Source organism: Dunckerocampus dactyliophorus, chromosome 3, assembly GCF_027744805.1.
Source record: "Dunckerocampus dactyliophorus isolate RoL2022-P2 chromosome 3, RoL_Ddac_1.1, whole genome shotgun sequence".
Taxonomy (NCBI): domain Eukaryota; kingdom Metazoa; phylum Chordata; class Actinopteri; order Syngnathiformes; family Syngnathidae; genus Dunckerocampus; species Dunckerocampus dactyliophorus.
In genome coordinates, this window is record NC_072821.1 from 1,661,311 (window position 1) to 1,680,596 (window position 19,286).

At 43.7% G+C, this 19,286-nt stretch overlaps 1 protein-coding gene across 1 annotated transcript in view; it reads left to right on the forward strand.

The window, feature by feature from the left end:
* Positions 1 to 19,286, forward strand: part of LOC129178430 (AT-rich interactive domain-containing protein 3B-like) — an 85,421-nt gene that overhangs the window by 2,657 nt on the left and 63,478 nt on the right. The window lies entirely within an intron of this gene.

A 19,286-nucleotide genomic window follows, 5' to 3' on the forward strand; every position in this document is an offset into this window, starting at 1 on the left:
TTTTCATCAAACGTCTTCGCCCAAATTTTGCCTCGGTTTTCCAACACCGTCTGTTTTGTTGCAGTTTTGCTCGTAACAAACTACAGTCGTCCCTCACTACATCTTGTGGTTTTTCTAAACTATATAAAAAAATGATGGCTGTTTTGTGGTTGACTATGGCCCATTATGAGTCCAAAAATATAGAAAGACGAGTCATGTGTAGTATTCTGTTCACTAGGTGTCAACACAAAACATTACCTTACATTACATTACCTTCACACTGCATGACATTAGCCATGGTATGACATGAAAAAAGTTCTCCTCCCATTCCGCGTGAAAGTGGTAAGTGTTTGGCTTCTTACTTTGCCCCCCCCCCCCACCACCACCATTTGAAACCCTTTCTTAAGTTTAGAATCGATACATTGGAGGCTAACTAATCAGCTCGCTAGCATGCTATGCTTAAAGCAAGTTGATAATTATGACGTCCTTGATAAATTGACATGCACATGTATGCTCGTCTCTCTGTCCCACACAGGCTGGATGACAAGAGGGTTCACTCTGCATCTGCCTGTGCGCATGAACGGAGAGAGTGGGCTCTCCTCTCATTCAGCCTCTTTCTGGAGGCGGGGCTACTAGTGAGTGGATACAGAGTGCTAGCAGTTAGCCTCGTGGGGCAGCACACGCTAACATGGATGAAGGTTTCTGAGGCGAACGCCACAGCCGACAGCTCCAGTGTGGGAATATTTCGGTTTTAAACAGAATGAACAAGGTGAGCGCATGAACACCGACAACCGACACGACACATTTTACTCAACTGGGAAGAAAAACGTCCAGCGGAGCCTTTGTCCCGACAGTCGACGCTTACTGAGGCGTTTGGTCGGCAAAGTAAATATAAACAAAACGGTGCGCGCTCACGGACAGTGTCGCTCGCTACATTGCAAAACAAATGCAACCATTGAGTACGGTTATATGGCACAAATTGGATGCCATATAATTCCGTGAAACATTACGACCAAGGTGGTTGATCTCGAACGTCTTTTAGTGTCAACAGCTTGCCAGTCAGCCAACAACATTCATGCAGGCAACTTCTGTGTCACGCTAATGTGGCTCACACAGGTACACTATACATGACTACCATCTAGTGGTTCAGATGTGAATTACACCTTCATGACAATAATTAATGAAAAAAATTGTCTCAAATGTTGTCGATAATATCGATTAGCGACAGTAATTTGTAGCACAATTGTCGACCTGCAGAATGTGTTATTGTGACAGGCCTTGTCGTATGTTTACAGGTATGCTGTATGAAAATGTTCCATTTACTAATATTGAATGCTACATTGTGGAAATTCACTTATCGTCATAAACGAGGGATGACTGTAGTCCGTTTGCCCGGCACTGTAATCAGTCTGCGATACGAGTGCCTAAGCACAGCACCCCACGCATTGCTGCAAATTTTTTCTTTTTATCGAGTGCGACAGCTAAATAACCCGCCATGGGGCCCAAGAAAGCTGCAAGTGCCAGCAGTTTGATAAACAAGGTGAGAAACACGCTTGAATCCCATCTTGCCGGCATGTGCGGGAAGTCCACATCAACGATACGTTCCATCATTCATCATTTACCATTATTCCGCATTTCGTCGGTTTTCCAATGACGAAACCCGAGGTTCTACTGTATCTCCACGTTTTCCCAAAAGTCTATCTGTAGAACAAGTAAAATAACTTTTTTGTCTTGAAAAAAACCCTCACACAATCTGGATGACATGCTTTTCATTCACTGGGCAGTAATGAACACACTTTATGTTCTTTAACTGCGTGTGTGTGTGTGGAGATATGTGTGGGGTTTTTTAACGCACCGAGGTAACACGTAGCTGCCAATTAAAACATCTTCTAGCGAACTCGGGCGTTTTGTTTGATTTCACACTTCAGTTCGATTCCGTGCCCCCAAGGAACGCCATTGACCGAACAAGCTCAAATTTTGGCGTCTTCCGTGCGGAATGAATGCCGCTGTCGGCGCTTCTTGACTGCGAGTCGTTTTCAGGCCTGTCGAAGTTGCAGTGACGTGTGCGCCGCCACTGTGCCGACGTCACATTCAATTGTGGAGCCTTTTTTTTCAGGTTGCTCGTCACGGCGGAGGCACTTCCCAAAGTGTGTGCAGCTTTGACCCACAATTGGCTTTTGTGGGGAAAAATCCGCTTAAGTGAGTGCTGGCAGTGGGCCAGGCTTGTGCGCAGTCGTGTGTGTGTGTGTGTGTGTGTGTGTGTGTGTGTGTGTGTGTGTGTGTGTGCGCGTGCATGTGTGTGTCTCCCTCTCGGCGCTTGGCTCAGGCTCAGGTTTGGCTCGGGTCCTAGTAGTCAAGTCAGCAGACGGGGCCCGCTGTGGGTGGTTGGCCCGGGTCAGCGTGAGGATTTTGGGTGGGAAGGTAGCACAGTAGCAGCTCGTTGCGCTCCGAGCACTCCTCCTTCCCCGACTACGCCCCCCACCCCGCAGTAGAGTTTCGGCTGTGTGCCAAGTGCACTTTCCCTTCAAGATAAATATTGCCTCAGCACAATGTTACAGAACGCTGGAATGCTAACTTGGAAGCAGGCCGAGTTCCATGTGGTTTAGCGCTAGTAGTAGTAGTAGTGGTCGTAGTAGTAGCCGTAGTAGTAGTAGTAGTGCAGGACACGGCATGGTTACAAGAGGCCTCGCTCACACAAGTAGAAGAAGAGTTGTATCCGAGTCACGTGTCTGGCTTTTATTACGTGCTATATTTAAAGGCAAATGTCTTTCGGATGGTGCTGCCAAATGCTAACTTTGGCAGCAAGGACATGTGGCGATGACGCGGTCGCCCTGTCGGGTGGAGACGCTGATGGAATGGAAGGCTGAAGCAGGAGTAGTAGAAGTAGCAGTATTACTACTATTACTACCACTACTACTACTACTACTACTACTACGCCAAGTCAGGTTATATTTTCATCACATTCCTTTTATTGTTCAGCAGCGTTATGCAACAGCTCGTTGCTCAAAAAAGGTAAAAAAAGAACACCAGTGTTAGAACACGAGTCTCCGAGAGTGACACCGTTACCGTTTACGTCTAAACGCTGAAAACGGTCGTCTGCTGTAGATGTGTGTCGGGTTTATTGGCAAAATGACATCTCCAGCTACTGGCCTGGCATGCATATTACGATGCTTTCACTTGTTTTTGCAGGTTTTTTAAAATTTGCTTTATAAAAGATTTTCTTACAGACATACACTACCGGTCAAAAGCTCAGATTTCTCTGCAGGAAAAAGTTATTGTACGTTTTTAAGTGTTAAGATGGTCTCTCTTCCATTGTTAAGTCCCTTTTTTCTTGCCATTTTTGGAGCAACAAACGACTTTCTCCGATACGATGCTGTTCAAGTGACGCTCACGAGGGTGCAGTACAGTGTTTCCAACACTGTTTTTATGCAGACAGAGGAGGTAGTAAGTACTCCTGAGCTTGGAACACCTGTAGGAATGAGTTGCACCAACTGCCAAGGCTTGATCAACCTCCATTTCTGCATCACAGCTTGAAATTGTTGAGCCATTTTGTGGTCGCTGCAATGCATCACTGTCATGTGCATGTCAAGCCAGCAGTGCTGTAGGTTGTTGTCATGTCATTGACATTTTAAAATGGGTACGTACACATTTTCTTTCTTAGTTTTTGTCGTCTTAGGGTGCCTCAAATTTTGGTGGCGTTAGAGGTTACTTTTGCTAGCATTTCCCTTCAGTGTTGTTGTCAATGTATCATTCTTGTGCAGATGAAGTTGCTGATTTATTTTAGCATGCTAACATTGGCATTGCTAGTATGCTAACATTAGCATTGCTAGCATGCTAACATTAGCATAGTAGCATTTTTAGCCATTTTCATAGCTAGACACTTATATAAACACTTACCATGATTATGCCAGGTGTTAGCATGTTAGAACTGCTAGCTAGCATGTGGCCATTAGCAATCTTTATGGTGTAAATCATAATATGGGAGGTGGAAACTATGGCGCTTGGCGGAGGTCTGCGTTCTTCAAGTGCTTGTTAAAGTGCCTCAAACTGCAGATAAAGTTGCCATTCCAGGATTTTGGAATTTTTTTTTTTTTGCTTTTGTTAACATTTCGAGAGGGGCATTTACACATTTTACTTCTATTTTAACAGGTTCATGTCCTTTTACTTTTGACGCAAATGCAAATAAAGGAGGATGAAGAAGCATATTATGACATTTCCCTTCCTGTTTGATAGATACATAGATACTTTATTTCTCTCCAAGAGAAATTCATTTCTGGAGAAACTGCATCTGAATGCTGGCGATGCTGACGCCGCACTGCAGTGCTGCACTTGCTGTCAAATCCCACGCCTGAACCCTGACGAGCTGACGCCGGACTGAAATGCTGTAGTTAGCATGCTAACTTTTAGCATGTTTACACCTGGCATGATAGCGCCAAGTGTCAATCGGTGTAAGATAATACCTGAAAAAATGGCTACAATGATAACATGGTAATGTTAGCATACTAACAGTTTAACAGTTAGCATGTTAACGTTGAACATGAAAACACTGTCTATATAAGTTTATAGATTTAACAATAGCACAAATGATAACATGTTAATGTTAAACACTCAAAACGGTGTCTATGTATGTTTTTATCTTTGAAAAAACAGGAAAGCTAACGTGATAACACTTAGCATGCTAGTACTGCTAATGGTTAGCATGCTAGATTGTTTGACTGAGTTGAACAGGGAGCCTGCTGATTAGTTTGAGTTGATTTTAGTAGTTTAGTTAGTTGATTAGTTCTCACTATTTTCCTTAATTCTTATGTTAAATTACATAAATTGCCAATCCTCTGATTTTTATTTTTAGTTATTTTCTTGTTTTTGTTAACATTTGAAGAGGGGTATTTAGACATTTTGCTTAGATTTTAACAGGCAACGTCCTTTTACATTGGTCGCAAATGCGGGTAAAGGAGGAGGATGAATATTTTGGCGTGTTTTTGTCATTATTGTCACAATAACGTACCTGAACTTCTGATGAAGATAACAATAAAACCAATTGGGAATTCTTTTTTTCACTTTTCTTACTATTTCTAAATACATATTTAGACACTTAATTTTTCTGTCAATGACGCGTGCACTCTTCCGAGTGTCATCGTGGTTCCGTCTGTTAGCGAGATTATGCAAAAACCACCCGTCTACATTTAAAGTTTTTCCTGAAAGCCATGCAAAGAGGGCGGTGTGTGTGTGTGTGTGTGTGTGTGTGTGTGTGTGTGTGTGTGTGTGTGTGTGTGTGTGTGTGTGTGTGTGTGTGTGTGTGTGTGTGTGTGTGTGTGTGTGTGTGAAGTGTGAAGTGTGACATGAGCGCGTGCAGTAAAGGCCACTTTATTGTCGTCATGAGTTATATTATTCTGTAAGCTGACCTGGCTTTTGTGCGGCTGTTGTCAGAACAGAAGATCACAGCAAAGCAAAGTTATAGCCGGCCAGTGCCCCCATCAGTGGCCCGATGTCTTTTATTAGGAGGGGGGCGGTCCAACAAGCCTGGAGGGGGGGTTGGGAAACTAGAATTGGCCTGGCTTTTTTTTTGTTTCCTCTCTTTTATCTTTCCTGTCATTATGTCAGCTCTGCAGTATTTAATGGCGGCTCATCTCTTCAGGCAGTTTCAGGTTGCACCGCTGCAGGGGGAGCGGAGGCAGGGGAGCAGTCCTTTTTTTCCTCTTATTTATTTATTTTTGATGTCATTGTCTTTTGAGAGGCCAGAGATGAGCCGGGTAGATGTCGCAAATACCTGGCCACCCCCCAACCCCACCACCTCCCCTTCAATAATGGCGAGAGCTCATTTCTTACGTTCTGAAAGCAGTGGCAGGAGAGAACTCCTCAAAGAGAGCAATGCACTGAAAGGCCCAGGCAGCATTTCATGTTGCTGAAGAGTCGTGTGCACTTAACATCTAACCGCCGCACTCTCCAGCCACACTGAAACGGTTTAAGTGGTTTAATGATGAGCGTTTGAGTTGCACAGAAGACGGCAACACAGCGGAAAATAATTTAAAAGGGTCAGCAATGATTTTGTGGTTGTGACGAGGGTTGGGCGAGGCAGGATTCAATATGAAGAAAGGGAACATTTTTGTACGTAGCAGGGATGTCCCGATCCACATTGTTCCAAACATGAATTTCTGGAATTGAATATGGTGATGAAAATAGCTCTTCGAAGCATTAAAAATGATGCAACCAAAGTATTGCTGAATGTACTTCTTTACTACGCAGCATGACCAACAATATAGTTTTCCTTTTGTAACAAGCCCCTGAGTCAGGTCCCTAATCCAATAAAAGAACCAATAAAAGTCCATCCAATAAAAGAGAAAATTGGAAAAAATGGGCGTGCAAAATACTTTTAGGGTAGGACTAATCATTTGACATGGTTATAGATCAGCTTGTGGTGTGATTGAGAACTATATAACTTATTTTATTTTTTTTTTAAACAAACTCTTCAGCGCAATAGTAATTTATTGACGCACCCTAGTATAAACAACCAGCGATGAGAGCAGCACTTCCTGTGCGAGCTCCCCGCACCATGACACAGCAGCCTGGGCACAGTGAGGTGGAACTACCGAATATCCAATGTGAAACTTCACCACGGTACACCACGGACATGTCTGCGTGGTGGTGTTGTGTTTTCTTCTTCTTGCGGGAGACGAGTGACAATCAGCTTTGAGGCGCATTACCGCACCTGCCGTGTTGGAGTGCGGCCCAGAGTTGCGAACGTTACACGGCAACAGGATCTCATGGCGGAAGCCGATATTATCCGATCTTCAAAATACAGCACATCAGCAGCAGATAGAAAACCCGTTTATGACTTCCTAAATACAATCTTTACCATCATTGAGCTCTGTAGACATGACAAACACCCCAGCAGTCACCTTTACTCTCCTATTATTCTTTGTTTACACCACATTGCTCGACTGTAATGTTAAACATAGCATGCTACCGAGCTAGCTGGTTTCAAACCGCGACATTGCGAGGAACGACTGTAGCAGAAATTTGGTTGTATGTCTACAGTGACATTCGTAGGTGTGGGCTTGGAGTCACGCAACTTGGACTCGCCTTGACGATATCGTCCAAGACTTGCAGCTCGACTTGGACTTTGACATCAATGACTCGGGAATGGCTCAATCTTTGGCCTAATGAGATTTTCAGTGCGTGTCTTGAGCGAAATGTGTCCCCATTCACAGTATTTAAATGGGACCCGGACTGGACTCTGGACTCCTATAGAGCAGCTACTCATGATAGCCCGCACAGAAAACTTTGTAGATCTTCCAGACTCTGCGCCTCTTCCTGCAGTGTTTCCTGCCTCTCTCCTCAAGGGCCCGTGTAATTTACTCCACCCCCGGCCCTCCTCCAGGCACACCTCCCGCGAGCCCACTCTGCTGTAATCGGCCACGCTCCCGAGGACTTCCGGACAGCTGCCGAACCTCTTTTTCTCTGATGACTTACACAAAATAAACACAGTTAGGACGCTAATTGTTACTAACTTGCTCTTCTGACTCTTCAACCCAACCAAGTAACGTTGGAAAGGCGTCGGACTTCAGCAGCAGTTTGGCGGATAGTCCGGCTCATGTTTGCTCATGTTCACAAAACAGTCCCGTGTGAAGCGCCGTTGACAGATGAACAACCGCTTCTGCCTGATGCTCGCCTCTCTAGGCACACCCCAACAAACATTTCCTGGGAGCCACTGCTAGATGTGCTAACACCGCGAACACAGCGCAGCAGAGCAGGGGTTCTGGCACGCCCATGCAAGGAATCCGGGTTGCGTTGAGGTCAGTGGAACTCGGTGTAAAAAAAAAAAAAAACTCTTTTAAACACAGCTTGCAGAGCCGTCTAAAACTGCTTTGAGGTCTCACCTCGTCATCTAACGCGTTGGCATGGTTTTACACCAGAATACAACATTGTAACAAAAGAGGAAAAGCATAGTAGGTCCCCTTTAACAAAGGTGATTGTTACACACAAACACATTTCATCAATGAATGCATCTTTAACATCAGTAAGGTTTAAGAACAAACAATGAGGGTGTGGATTACGTGGCATACGTGTGTGCTGACTAAATCCTGAACACAATGTCAGCACTCTTTCTGTCACACTGGTCCAATATCAAAAGAAATAAATGAAACGATTCAAAATGCATTCATTGTGAAATTGAATAGTGATTCACTGAATAAATTTCACTAAATTTGGTTGTGGACTTCCATTTCAAGACTATGGCTTCAGACTCGATTTGACCTGGACTTGCATGTCTTTCCTTGAGACGTGACCTGGACTTGCAAAACACTGACTTTCTCTCACCTCTTTCGTTCATGCAAATTCTTCCTTTTGGTGACGAACAATCTTAAATTTAAAAAAAATACATTTTGTTATTTGTCGTGGTAGAGTCCAGGTTAACACAGCCAAGCTTACTTTGCACTGAACAGGAAGTCACTGTGCAGGTTTGAAGGCGGTGCAACTTGACAGTACTTACGTTGCTGCTGTTGTCTCACTCTTTTGATCTGCAGACTCCCCATAGATGGACTTTTGACACAAGCGGGTTCCACTGTACTGCGTTTGATACCCTTGTGTACCCAGAATGAACCGAACCTGTCCTTAAACCCGAGGAGCGTACCGAACTGGCATTAATGGCGTCCCGTTCCACCCAAATTGTTTACATGCATACTTTCCATTAGTGAGGACTTTTTTTTTTTTTTTTTTTTTACATGACAGATGGAGGAGGGTGGGGGACAAAGACGGGTCGCCACTGTGTTTTTTGTGTGTGAGTGATGTATGCACAGTGTCCTAAACAGCAGAGTAAATAATTGCCAAACAAGGTGGGGGGGGGACAATGGCGTCGCGTGGAGGGAGCACACAGGGGCGGGCAGCAGGCCAGCAGGCCAGCCTCAGCACTTTGGCCCCCAGCCGCGGTGGGACATGGGCAGCGTGACCCCTGTAATCCACCCCCCACCACCCCCTTCTCTCTCCACACACACACACACAGCCTGTGATAATCCCTCTGTGATTAATGCAGTTTTAATCGTGCCTACGCAGCAGTGATTGGGAGTGGGAGGGGGCGTGCTCCTGTGTATTGATGCTGACATTTGTGCTACAGGTGGCTGGCCGGGGCCTCCCTGCGCAGCGCTCAATGTGTAGTTTGTGTGTGGGTGGTTCCTGTTTATTCCTAATCATTGAGCTCCATAGTTTCCCTGTCGTTATGCTATGGTTCCCCCAGTGATGATGTAGGAGAAGAAATGCCGCCTATAGTAGAAGAGCAGCTCCGCACTGCTAGCTACATTGATGACACGTTGCAGCTTGTCGTGGGACGCGGCATCATGAACATGCATCATCGCCGTAGGGCGACACAATGAAAATCTCCGTCGGAGGGCAAATTTTTATAATTTATATCCTAAACCTGCAAAAGTGCCAGGTAGACAGCATTCTGCATCAAAACGTGGACCCGGGAGGAATAACAATGGGAGAAAAGCAGCGTGAAAGGGGATATTTTAAAGATGTTTTTGCCTTTCTACTGTTGGTGTTGCAAAACTTTGTGGCCGATGTGTCTAGCTTGAGCCTTTAGGACAGTGGTTCTCAACGGGACTCAAAAGAGGGGTCACTGGTCAAAAATGACATTAAAAGGAGGCAGGACCTCACTCCCAACCCGGAGGGTGCGACCAACCTTTTCCGACTGAGAGCCATGGCCTCGGATGTGGTGGTGCGGAGTCTCATCCCAGTAACTTCACACTCTGCTGCAGTAAACGCTGAAGGTCACAGCCCGATGAGACCATCAGGACCACCAGCAAAGAGGAGATCCTGAGGCCCCCAAAACTGGACCCTCTCGACACCTTGGCTGCGCCTAGAAATTCTCTCCATGAGGTGTTGCAGCTGTGGTCATGTTTATTTGTTGTTGAATGAATTAGCGGATTAAAGGCTGTCCTGCTGGTAAGGTACGGTGTGGTACTATTTACGTAAATAAACGCAGCTACCTGACATGCAGTGGAAACACAAGCCTGATGAGGGTGTACAAATCTGAACAGTACCACAACGAACTGAACTGAACTGCCTGACTTTAGTTCCTGTACATGCCAAATGCTAACAATGTGTAGGATCCTGTGTACACTCAACCAAACTGATCTGTTCGGGGGGGGGAGATGTTTTAGTGCTATCGATGCTACCTAGATTTGATGTCAACTGCCACTCGAAGACAAATAATGGTTTGAATTCATTAAGATTTGACGCAGAGACGCCGTAAAAAACCCATTGCTCGCATCTGCCTCCACCAACGCCACCACCAGCGCCGCAGCTGCCTGCCGCTCGCCAGCCCTTGCGGCCCGGCCTGCTCCTCGTCTGCTGTTGCATAATTTAGCTGTCGCCCCAGCAACACATCAGCCAGGAAGTGGAGATCTGCACAGTTGCAGCTCGGTAGATCAATAGGAAAGATTGCGCGTGAGCTTTTAGAGGCCGGAATGTTCGCGCGGTTCATGGTTCATTCATGATGAACGGCAAGTATTGGACAGATGGACCGGAGGTTTTATTTTGACAGCGGAATGTGCCATGGAACCATCCTGGCGCATCAATCCTCAGTTGTAAAGCTGCCTCACATGTGAAACACATACAGTGATGACTACTGTTACAGCGGGAGACTGGCTCGTGTCCCACATTACCACTGACCGCTGCCAGCCTCGTACAAAGAGGAGGCGGGAAAAGCATCTACAGATGTTTTTTAGTGTCCGCCATGCTCAGACTGGCATTTGGCATTTGCTGAGGCCAAAAGCTGACGCGTGGACAAAAATCAAAACGCCGTGCACCGTAAACTGACTTGCTGAATAAAACATAGTCTGCATGAGGCGTATGATGTAAATGTCAGCCATTTGTCCACTGACGCAATGATGATGGTATGGTGTGGCTCGATTACAACACAAATGAATGGACTTTAGAAAACACAATATTTATTTCTTTGGTCATTTTTATACTATATGTTATGTAGGGCCAAGCCTTGTTATGATTATGGCACAGTACTCACACAATACTCAATATAAACAATACACAATACAGCTGTCTAGGCCTGTCACGATAACCACTAAATCGAACGATAAAGGAAAAAACAGGTCAATAATTATGACACCTTCGTCCCGACGGTCAACGCTTACGTAGGCGTTTGGTCGTCAATGTAAACATAAACAAAACAGTGCAAAACGGAGTGCGCTCACAGACAGTATTGCTCGCTACATTGCAACAGAAATGCAACCATTCAATACGGTTATATGGCATATATTTGAAACAACATACATACAGGCAACTTCTGTGTCAAGTTAATGTGGCTCACACGGGTACACTATACCCGAGTACCATCTAGTGGTTCCAATGTGAATTACACATCTCATGACGATAATTAAAAAATGGTCTCAAAAAATGTTGACGATAATATCGTTTATCTACAATAATTTGTGGCACAATTATCGACCAGCCAAATGTCTTATTGTGACAGGCCAGCAGTTGTCCCTTGCTATGTAGCGGTTTGAATATCGCTATATCGCGTTGACAGAGGCTCATTATTGGTCAAAAACAGCGAAAGACAATTTATACGTAGTATTGTGGTCACTAGGCATCGGAAATGTTATGAGACATGACGTTAGATTTCCTTTCACACTGCGTGGAGACGCCCCCGAGCGGGTAGGTTTTGGCTCCACCCCCTCCTGCACTAGCATTGGAGAGTAACAGGGTGGAAAGTTCAAGACTTAATGCTTCATGTGTGTGAAGATGACTGAGTGGTCTTTGTTGCTTTACTTTATTAGGGTTTTTTTCACATTATGAGGTGATTTTTAGTGTTCAGGGGGATTTTTGTAACATTTGGCTTTGTCGTCACTGCTGCGTGACCCTCACTTTGCCTTAATAGTGGCCCACTCCCTCTGAATGGAGGCCACTGATCTCCAAATTGTGCTTTTTTATTGCCATTTTTGTCAGATGAATGTTTCTTTGTGCTTGGAAGCGGCCTGAGCCCTAATGGCTGCACTTGAATTTCTATCAGGACGGTACTGCTCGAGAGCTGCACCAATTAGCTGTCTTTAATTCTATTTGGTTTGTCCAGTTTCCAGTCGGCATGGTGGTGCACGGGCTATATTTGAGCATTAAACTTAATTTATGATGATGATGATTGCGTAAGCGGTCGATGAATGTTTCTGTCTCAATGATACAAAGCCGCTTGAAGGAACGAGCGGGCAAGTGTGATGTTTCACGTCCATTCCCCGCACTAGGCTGCTGATGTCTTGGCTCCAAAGACCATCATCATTGTAAAAAAACCCACAAATGACTATTTTGAAAAATGGGTACAATGGAACAATATCCCTGTTGGTCAGAAAATTGACCAACATTTTGGCATTGAAATCGCACAAAACTTTGAATTACGACTGTTCCTCGGATTTTAACTTCGCCTTGCTTTTTCTGCAATACAAAAGGGCATTACGGGTGTGAAGGACGACGACTGGCACCAATTGGAGGTTACATGAAGTATGCGCACTCACATTCAGTACTGGGTTATCACAGCGATTTGTTTTTCCTCTGAAGATCGCGACCACTTTTGCGAAACGTGACATCTTTATTCGCTATTGTGTAGTACATCAACAGAGACTTACCCTTGTGACGAGGAACGTTGCTTAAAAAGGGCGTCAGTTTGACCCCGGAACAGATCATTTATGTTCCTGATGGCTGAAATGTCAAAATGGTCAGAAAGAGACTGAACGGATTGTTTCGGACCTTACTACATCAGCATCCGTGTGGATACCCGACGTCTATAAAAATAAGGGGAAAATGTCATCGTGAGTGGTCAACGAGCCCCCCCTCCCCCCCCAAACACTCTCATTTATCTGAATGAGTGTGTTGGGAGTAATCACGGACCATGCCTTATTTTGTGCTGACCTGCTTTTAACACCTAAGTGTAGAAGGCCCCCCACCCCCCACCCCCCGGGCCAAAAATAGAGGTATTGAATTTAGTAGGGAGATGAAGGGGGAGAAGATGCTGTGGAAGGAGGAGGGGCAGAGTTAGTGGTCTGGCTCAGCACACCACACTGCCCCACCCAGAGGAAACATTCCAGACGGAATTAAAGAGTTAACTCTTCAAACAGTGAACATTCCCACCGGGGGCTCCCAACAAGAGACACGAGGGGGTGGTGGGTGGGTTGCCGGCCCGTGTTATAGTCAGCCCCTCATTGGTGATCTTTCAATTTATTCCCCCACCCTTCCAGTGTTGCAGGGGCTGTAAAAGAAAGAAGCCAAAGGGCGGCGGCGGTGGTGGTGGTGGTGGTGAGGGGGCTTTTTTTATGATTATTTGCCCGAGTCCCAAAGGACACATTTGCTGCCTGCAGACAAGAGGACGCTACAGTGTCCGCAGTGTCCACTTCCAGCAGTGGCCTGATCAAACATGGTGTCAAAATCTCTCTCGTATGGCGACACTTGCTTTTACACGCAACGCCACGGTGGAATCGGCTTCAACCACATTTCTATCATACCGCAGTCTGCAGTGGAACACAAATGAACTGGGAACATACGTGTACACTACTTTACTATATGCAGTATAAGAGCATTTGACCAGTTGTTGTTGTGTCCTGACTTTTGAAGTGGTGGAACACAGCCAGGTTGCAGTAATAATGAAATAAGACAAGTTGGAATTCAATGTAGTGAAATGAAATTCGATTAGTATATCAATATACTGTGTGTGTATATATATATATATATATATATATATATATATATAGGGTTATTGGTGTCAAAATTAAATACCGAAAAAGGCAATTAAATAAATCCTAAATCCAACACGTAGTAATTTATTATTTATATTTATCGACCATTCATTAATTTCTACAAATTAAAAAAAAGAAGAAATCAAGCAAATGAATAAATAAATAACAAAGAAATAGAAACAAATAAGTCTTTTGTGCCAAAATTAAATAAATACAAAGCAATTAAATAAATGAAAAAATACAAATGTCAACTAATTCATTGAAATATATATCATCTTTTATTCAACTGCACATTTATTCATTTCCAAAATTTTGGGGGGAAAAATACTACTAAGGAATACATCTTATTATATGGATTTTGTGTGTGTGTGTGTGTGTGTGTGTGTGTCAGAATGAAATTACTATGAACTGAAGTAGAAATTTAAAAACTAAAGCATGTAGTGATTTAGTTTTAATATCATGAACGCTTTTATTTTACATCTTTTTTTTATTTACTAAATAAATAACTATTCAACCTAAAGGCAATGAAATAATGCAAAAATAGAAGTGAAGTAATCCTAAAGTAAATCAATCATTTATTAAATTGCCTGTTAATTTCTAAACTATTGAGGAACATTATCATTTTTGAGAAATAAATCTTTATGTATGGCTGATTTAAAAAAATAAATAAATAAATAAGCCAATTAAGTAAATATAGTTTAAATTGCAAAATTAATGATTTATTTCATGACCTAGTTATTTCACATAATTTATTTTTATTTACTTTATTAATTGATTTTTAAAAAAGCCAATGACGTAATATAGTATATATAGTATAAACTTCAACATTCTTGATTTATTTATTTTATGACCTAGTTTCACATAATTAAAGGTATTTTTATTGACTAAAGAAATCAATTCTTAACATATGGATGGGTTCTTTGTGCCAAATTTAAGTAAATATAAAGCCAATTAAATGACAAAACAAGGATGAACAACTTGCGATAATTGATTAAATTGCCCAAAATGTGTGAGATTGTCAACTGTAATCTGTATAATATTGTATTAAACCTATGTATTTATTTATCTTAACCCCTCCAAAATAATTCATTTTTATGTCAAAATTCGTTCTTTCATCTCCTGCCGTCGTTCATGCTGCCATTATTCTTATCATTATCGCGTTAGACGCGGCAGACACAGTAACGATGGCCACCGTTTTTGTGCTGCGGTGTGCACAGCTGTTGCGCACGTTGGAGCAGACGGCGGTTTCCTTTGTGGTTGTGGTTGCTGTGTGTACTCGCTGCTTGATTTGCATTGTGTGGATGTTTGCTGGAAGCCTTGCTTCGAGCTTTTGTTTTTGTATCCCCGGCGGTGGATATACTCTTTTGGGCGCGTGACTGCGACTTGTCTTTCTCATTTCTCACATTCACATACTCGTGTCTGCTTTGGACATATTTTGCTCTCCAGAAGTGCTATCTCTCGGCAGCTTGTCACTTCACCTGTGACATCGTGCCAAACCCTGCACGTCGTGTGCATCGTCCATTTTAACTGAATACAAAAAAGTTAGCTCATTAAATGCAAATGACGTGTGTCCATTTGTTGTCATACTTACCCACCCGCCCCCTGCCCCCTTCCCCCATCCCTAAATCGACCCCAGAGGATTAACTTCCTTGCCTCTAATGGAAACTGACCCACTGTTGCCTTCTGTAATTTGATCAGTGGCCAACGAAAACCACAACACACACACACACACACACACACACACACACACACACACACCCTGAAGCGTAAGGGTCTATTGGTCGTTTATATCCACGCCCACGCGACATATCTCAACACCTGCTCTTTAATGGGCACAAGCAGCAAGAAGAAGAATGGTGTATAGCTCAATGAAACAAGTGCACCCACCGGTGGCGCAGCGGCAGCTGGAGCCTAAGGTCCCATCACTCAAGTTGAGCAAAGTCTACTTCACTTTTACAGTATGTAGTATATAGCCACGACAGCGTGTACTGTACACATGTATTACAGACTACTGTGACCCTTGGTACAATGTATGAGGGTCTGGGTTTATGTCCATTCATTGTAAAAGCAGTCAAGTTAAAGTTTTGCTATATATGTCTTTAATTTAATGTTCAGTCGTCGCTTGCGATATCACGGTTCGAATATCGCTCCCTCACTGTATTGCCGTTTTTCAGAAAGTCATTCATTAATAAATGATTGCTGTTTGGTGGTTGACTATGGCCTATTATTAGTCCAAAAATATTGAAGGGCAAATGAAATGTAGTATTGTGGTCACTCTGCATCAACAATGTTACGAGACATGACATGTTGGACTTGTTATCGTTCACACTGCATGGAGAGCAGAGCTGAGCAGAGATGCCCTGGCTGAGATCGAACGGAAAAAGAAGGTTCTTCTCTCATTCCATGTGGAAGTGGTAAGCTTTTGCCTTCTTTTTCCTTCTTCCCCACTCCGTTTGAAACCAGGGCTGGAGCACAACTCACATCCCGATATATTTAGGTTGAATATCAATGTATCAGGCCAATAAAAGCCCATGGTCCCAACCCCATCAATAAGGTGAGACATTCCACTGAGTAACCCTGACAAGTCGCACCTGGGAAGTGAAAACCATTTCAGCTGACTACCTCATGAAGCTCAGCGCGATCAAAAAAATGTATGACCAAAAATATGAGACATATTTAGGTATTTCACACGTTTTTGTTAAGTACATACAGTAATTCCACATGTGTTCATTCATAGTTTGGAGAATCTACAATGGAAACAGTCATAGAATTAAAGACAGCGCATTGAATGAGAAGGTGTGTCCAAGCTTTTGGCCTGTGCTGTATATCCACAAAGTGAGTTCAGACAAAGCCAAACCCAAATATGCGTGCAAAGTTGTTTTATTAAAATTTAAGAAAACCTTATAGAAAAATATCCACTGAAATAAAATAGTCCATTCGCTCCAAAAGCGTCGATTTGAAACACGAGAACTCCGCATCAAGAGTTACAGCGCAAATCCAGTCTATATCAATATGAATGATATGCTTGCTTTTGATATCATGCTTAAAAGAAATACTGATATTTTAATACCGTATCAGTTTTTCCCATAAGCAATGTACCGTAAAGCCAATGAATCCGTTCCACACATGTTAACACAAATCACGTTTTTACCTTCACTGAAGATGTGGTTTTTGATGCGAGTGTTCCCAAAGACACGACGCAGCAGCGAGACACCGCACGGACACCAGCGTCTTGTTTTGCCATGACTTATTTCTTGAATTTAATAGCGTTTCTCACCTCAGTAACCCAGAATGGAGCCAAAGAAAGTTGCAAAAAGTTGAAAAAGAAAATGGTGTGAGACACTTGCATTGAATTGAATTCAAGAAATAACTCGTGGCAAAACAGGAAGGTGGTTTCCGTCTTTTGTCTTGCTGCCACATCATGTCTTTGGGAACACTCAAATCAAGAATATCATGTAGAAATCAATCAGTCAGTGAAACTTTATTGATATACTGCAGCCGCTTACATCAGCTGGAGCTGAACCAAAGCAAGAAAAACAACAAAATAACACAAGAAAAATCAATGAATCAATAAATAAAATGTATTAAAATCCTGGACCGTCCTGGACGGTCCTCTGGACTCCGTGGAGGAAGTGGGTGAGAGAAGGATGTTGGCTAAGCTGACATCCATCATGGACAACACCTCTCACCCGCTACATGACACTGTGGGTTCCCTTAGCAGCTCCTTCAGCAGCAGACTGTTACACCCACGGTGTAAGAAGGAGAGGTTCCGCAGGTCTCAATTTCGCTACAAAGACTCAACAAGATGCTCGTTTCAATATCTTGCCGACTAACCGAGGGCTTGACTTTAGCCACAAGGCCTGACCCTAATAAAACCTATTTTTGTAAATGTTTGTGGTTGTCTGGAATGGATTAATTGGATTTACTTGATTTCCTGTGGGGGGAAATTCCCTCGTTTTTTGTACGTTTTGATTTCCATCGAACCTTTTGTCAAGGATTAATAGGACCGAGTTAGCACTGTAGCATGATGAATGCTATTTCCAACAAAATGGGGCGCCACCCCTTGACAAGGCTTCCTGTTTCCCAAGCAGAGGAAAGAGGGCTTGTAGGTTTCTTTTTAGTAAGTCAAATGTTGCTTTTTATCGCTGTGTGACATAACTTTGGCATTCGTTTTCAAAAGAATCTGCCTTGAAACCACAGAGTGCCGTGATTTTATGATGCTTGAAAGCCCAATGAGAGCTCAGTTGGAATTTAGAGGAAAGGTCAGTCGCGTGTCGGATGAGCATCATTTGGTATGCTCCTCACCAGAAAAAGGTGGCTGTCATGCACAATTTGCAAGGAGGGAGGAGACGTGGCTTGTTTGATTTTAGATTCTTGCGTTCTCGCTACCTGAGCAGTTCAGGAAGTGATTTCAGAGCTGATGAGTGATAAAAATCTACATACAATGTTCTAGCCTCAGGCCTGGAGAGATTTTCATAAAATGCGGTTTTGATGTAAGACTGGATTTCCTTTGGTTTCAGGGTTATTCAAGAGTCAAGTTGACAGAGTTGTCTCTTGTTAGTGATTTTTTTTCCCCCCTTGTTGCCTTTCTTGTGCTACTGCCTTGGCTGAGCTCCAGCCTGGTGTCGGGGGGCCCGCTAGGTGCTAACTGGGCCACCGTGTCAAGGCCCGAGGGTAAACACAGCAGCTGACTAGGAACTGGCTCCAAGCCACGAGGAGTAAAGAGGTGCGCTGGGGAGGCCCCTCCACCCCCACTGTCTCCCTTCAATCCACAACCCGTTCAGGCTGCACACTCATTATGCTGCTTGCCAAAATCCAATGTTTACAGTGTAGCGTGTGGCCGGGTTGTTTGCCAAGTCTTGGGCGTAATCATGTGCTTGTTAAGAGGAGGAGGAAGGAAGATGATGTAGAGAGGAGGAGGTGGAGGGAGGGGGTGGGGAGCTTGCTGGCTGCAGCCCAGGAAATGTCACATTACACTAAAAGGGATGTATCCACAGATCAGCTTCCAACACTCACACATATTTTACCTCCAAGGCTCTTCCAACGCTGCGTGCTTCCTCTGGAGCGCAATTATCAGTAGAAACAACAATGAGCACGCCATTTTCAGCCTGCGTTCACACTTGTGCTTCCGTACTCTGGACTTTATTCTTATAAGGTTGCAGCTAGACGTGTCACGATAATCAATTAATTGAACGATTAGACAAAACAAAGTCGATAATTTTGCCGCCTCGATAAATTGACGTGCATATTTGCCTGTTTTCGTTATCTCTCTGTGCCACACAGGCTTGATGAGAAGAGGGTTCACTCTGCATGTGTCTGTGTGCATTGGTTCAATAGTGGAATGAACGGAGAGGGTGAGTGCTCATCTCAGTCAGCTACTCGTGAGTGGTTACACTGACAGAGTGCTAGCAGTTAGCAAGCAAACGCTAACGGCCCTCAGTGGAAAAACCTTGGACAACCCTGGTCTCGGGTCTAACTCTATTAATCGAAACAGCAAGCTTCAGATTAATTGACTAAGAAAATAATCGTTAGTTGCAGCTCTACAAATAATGCATCATTTCATCATTAGCTGGTGCT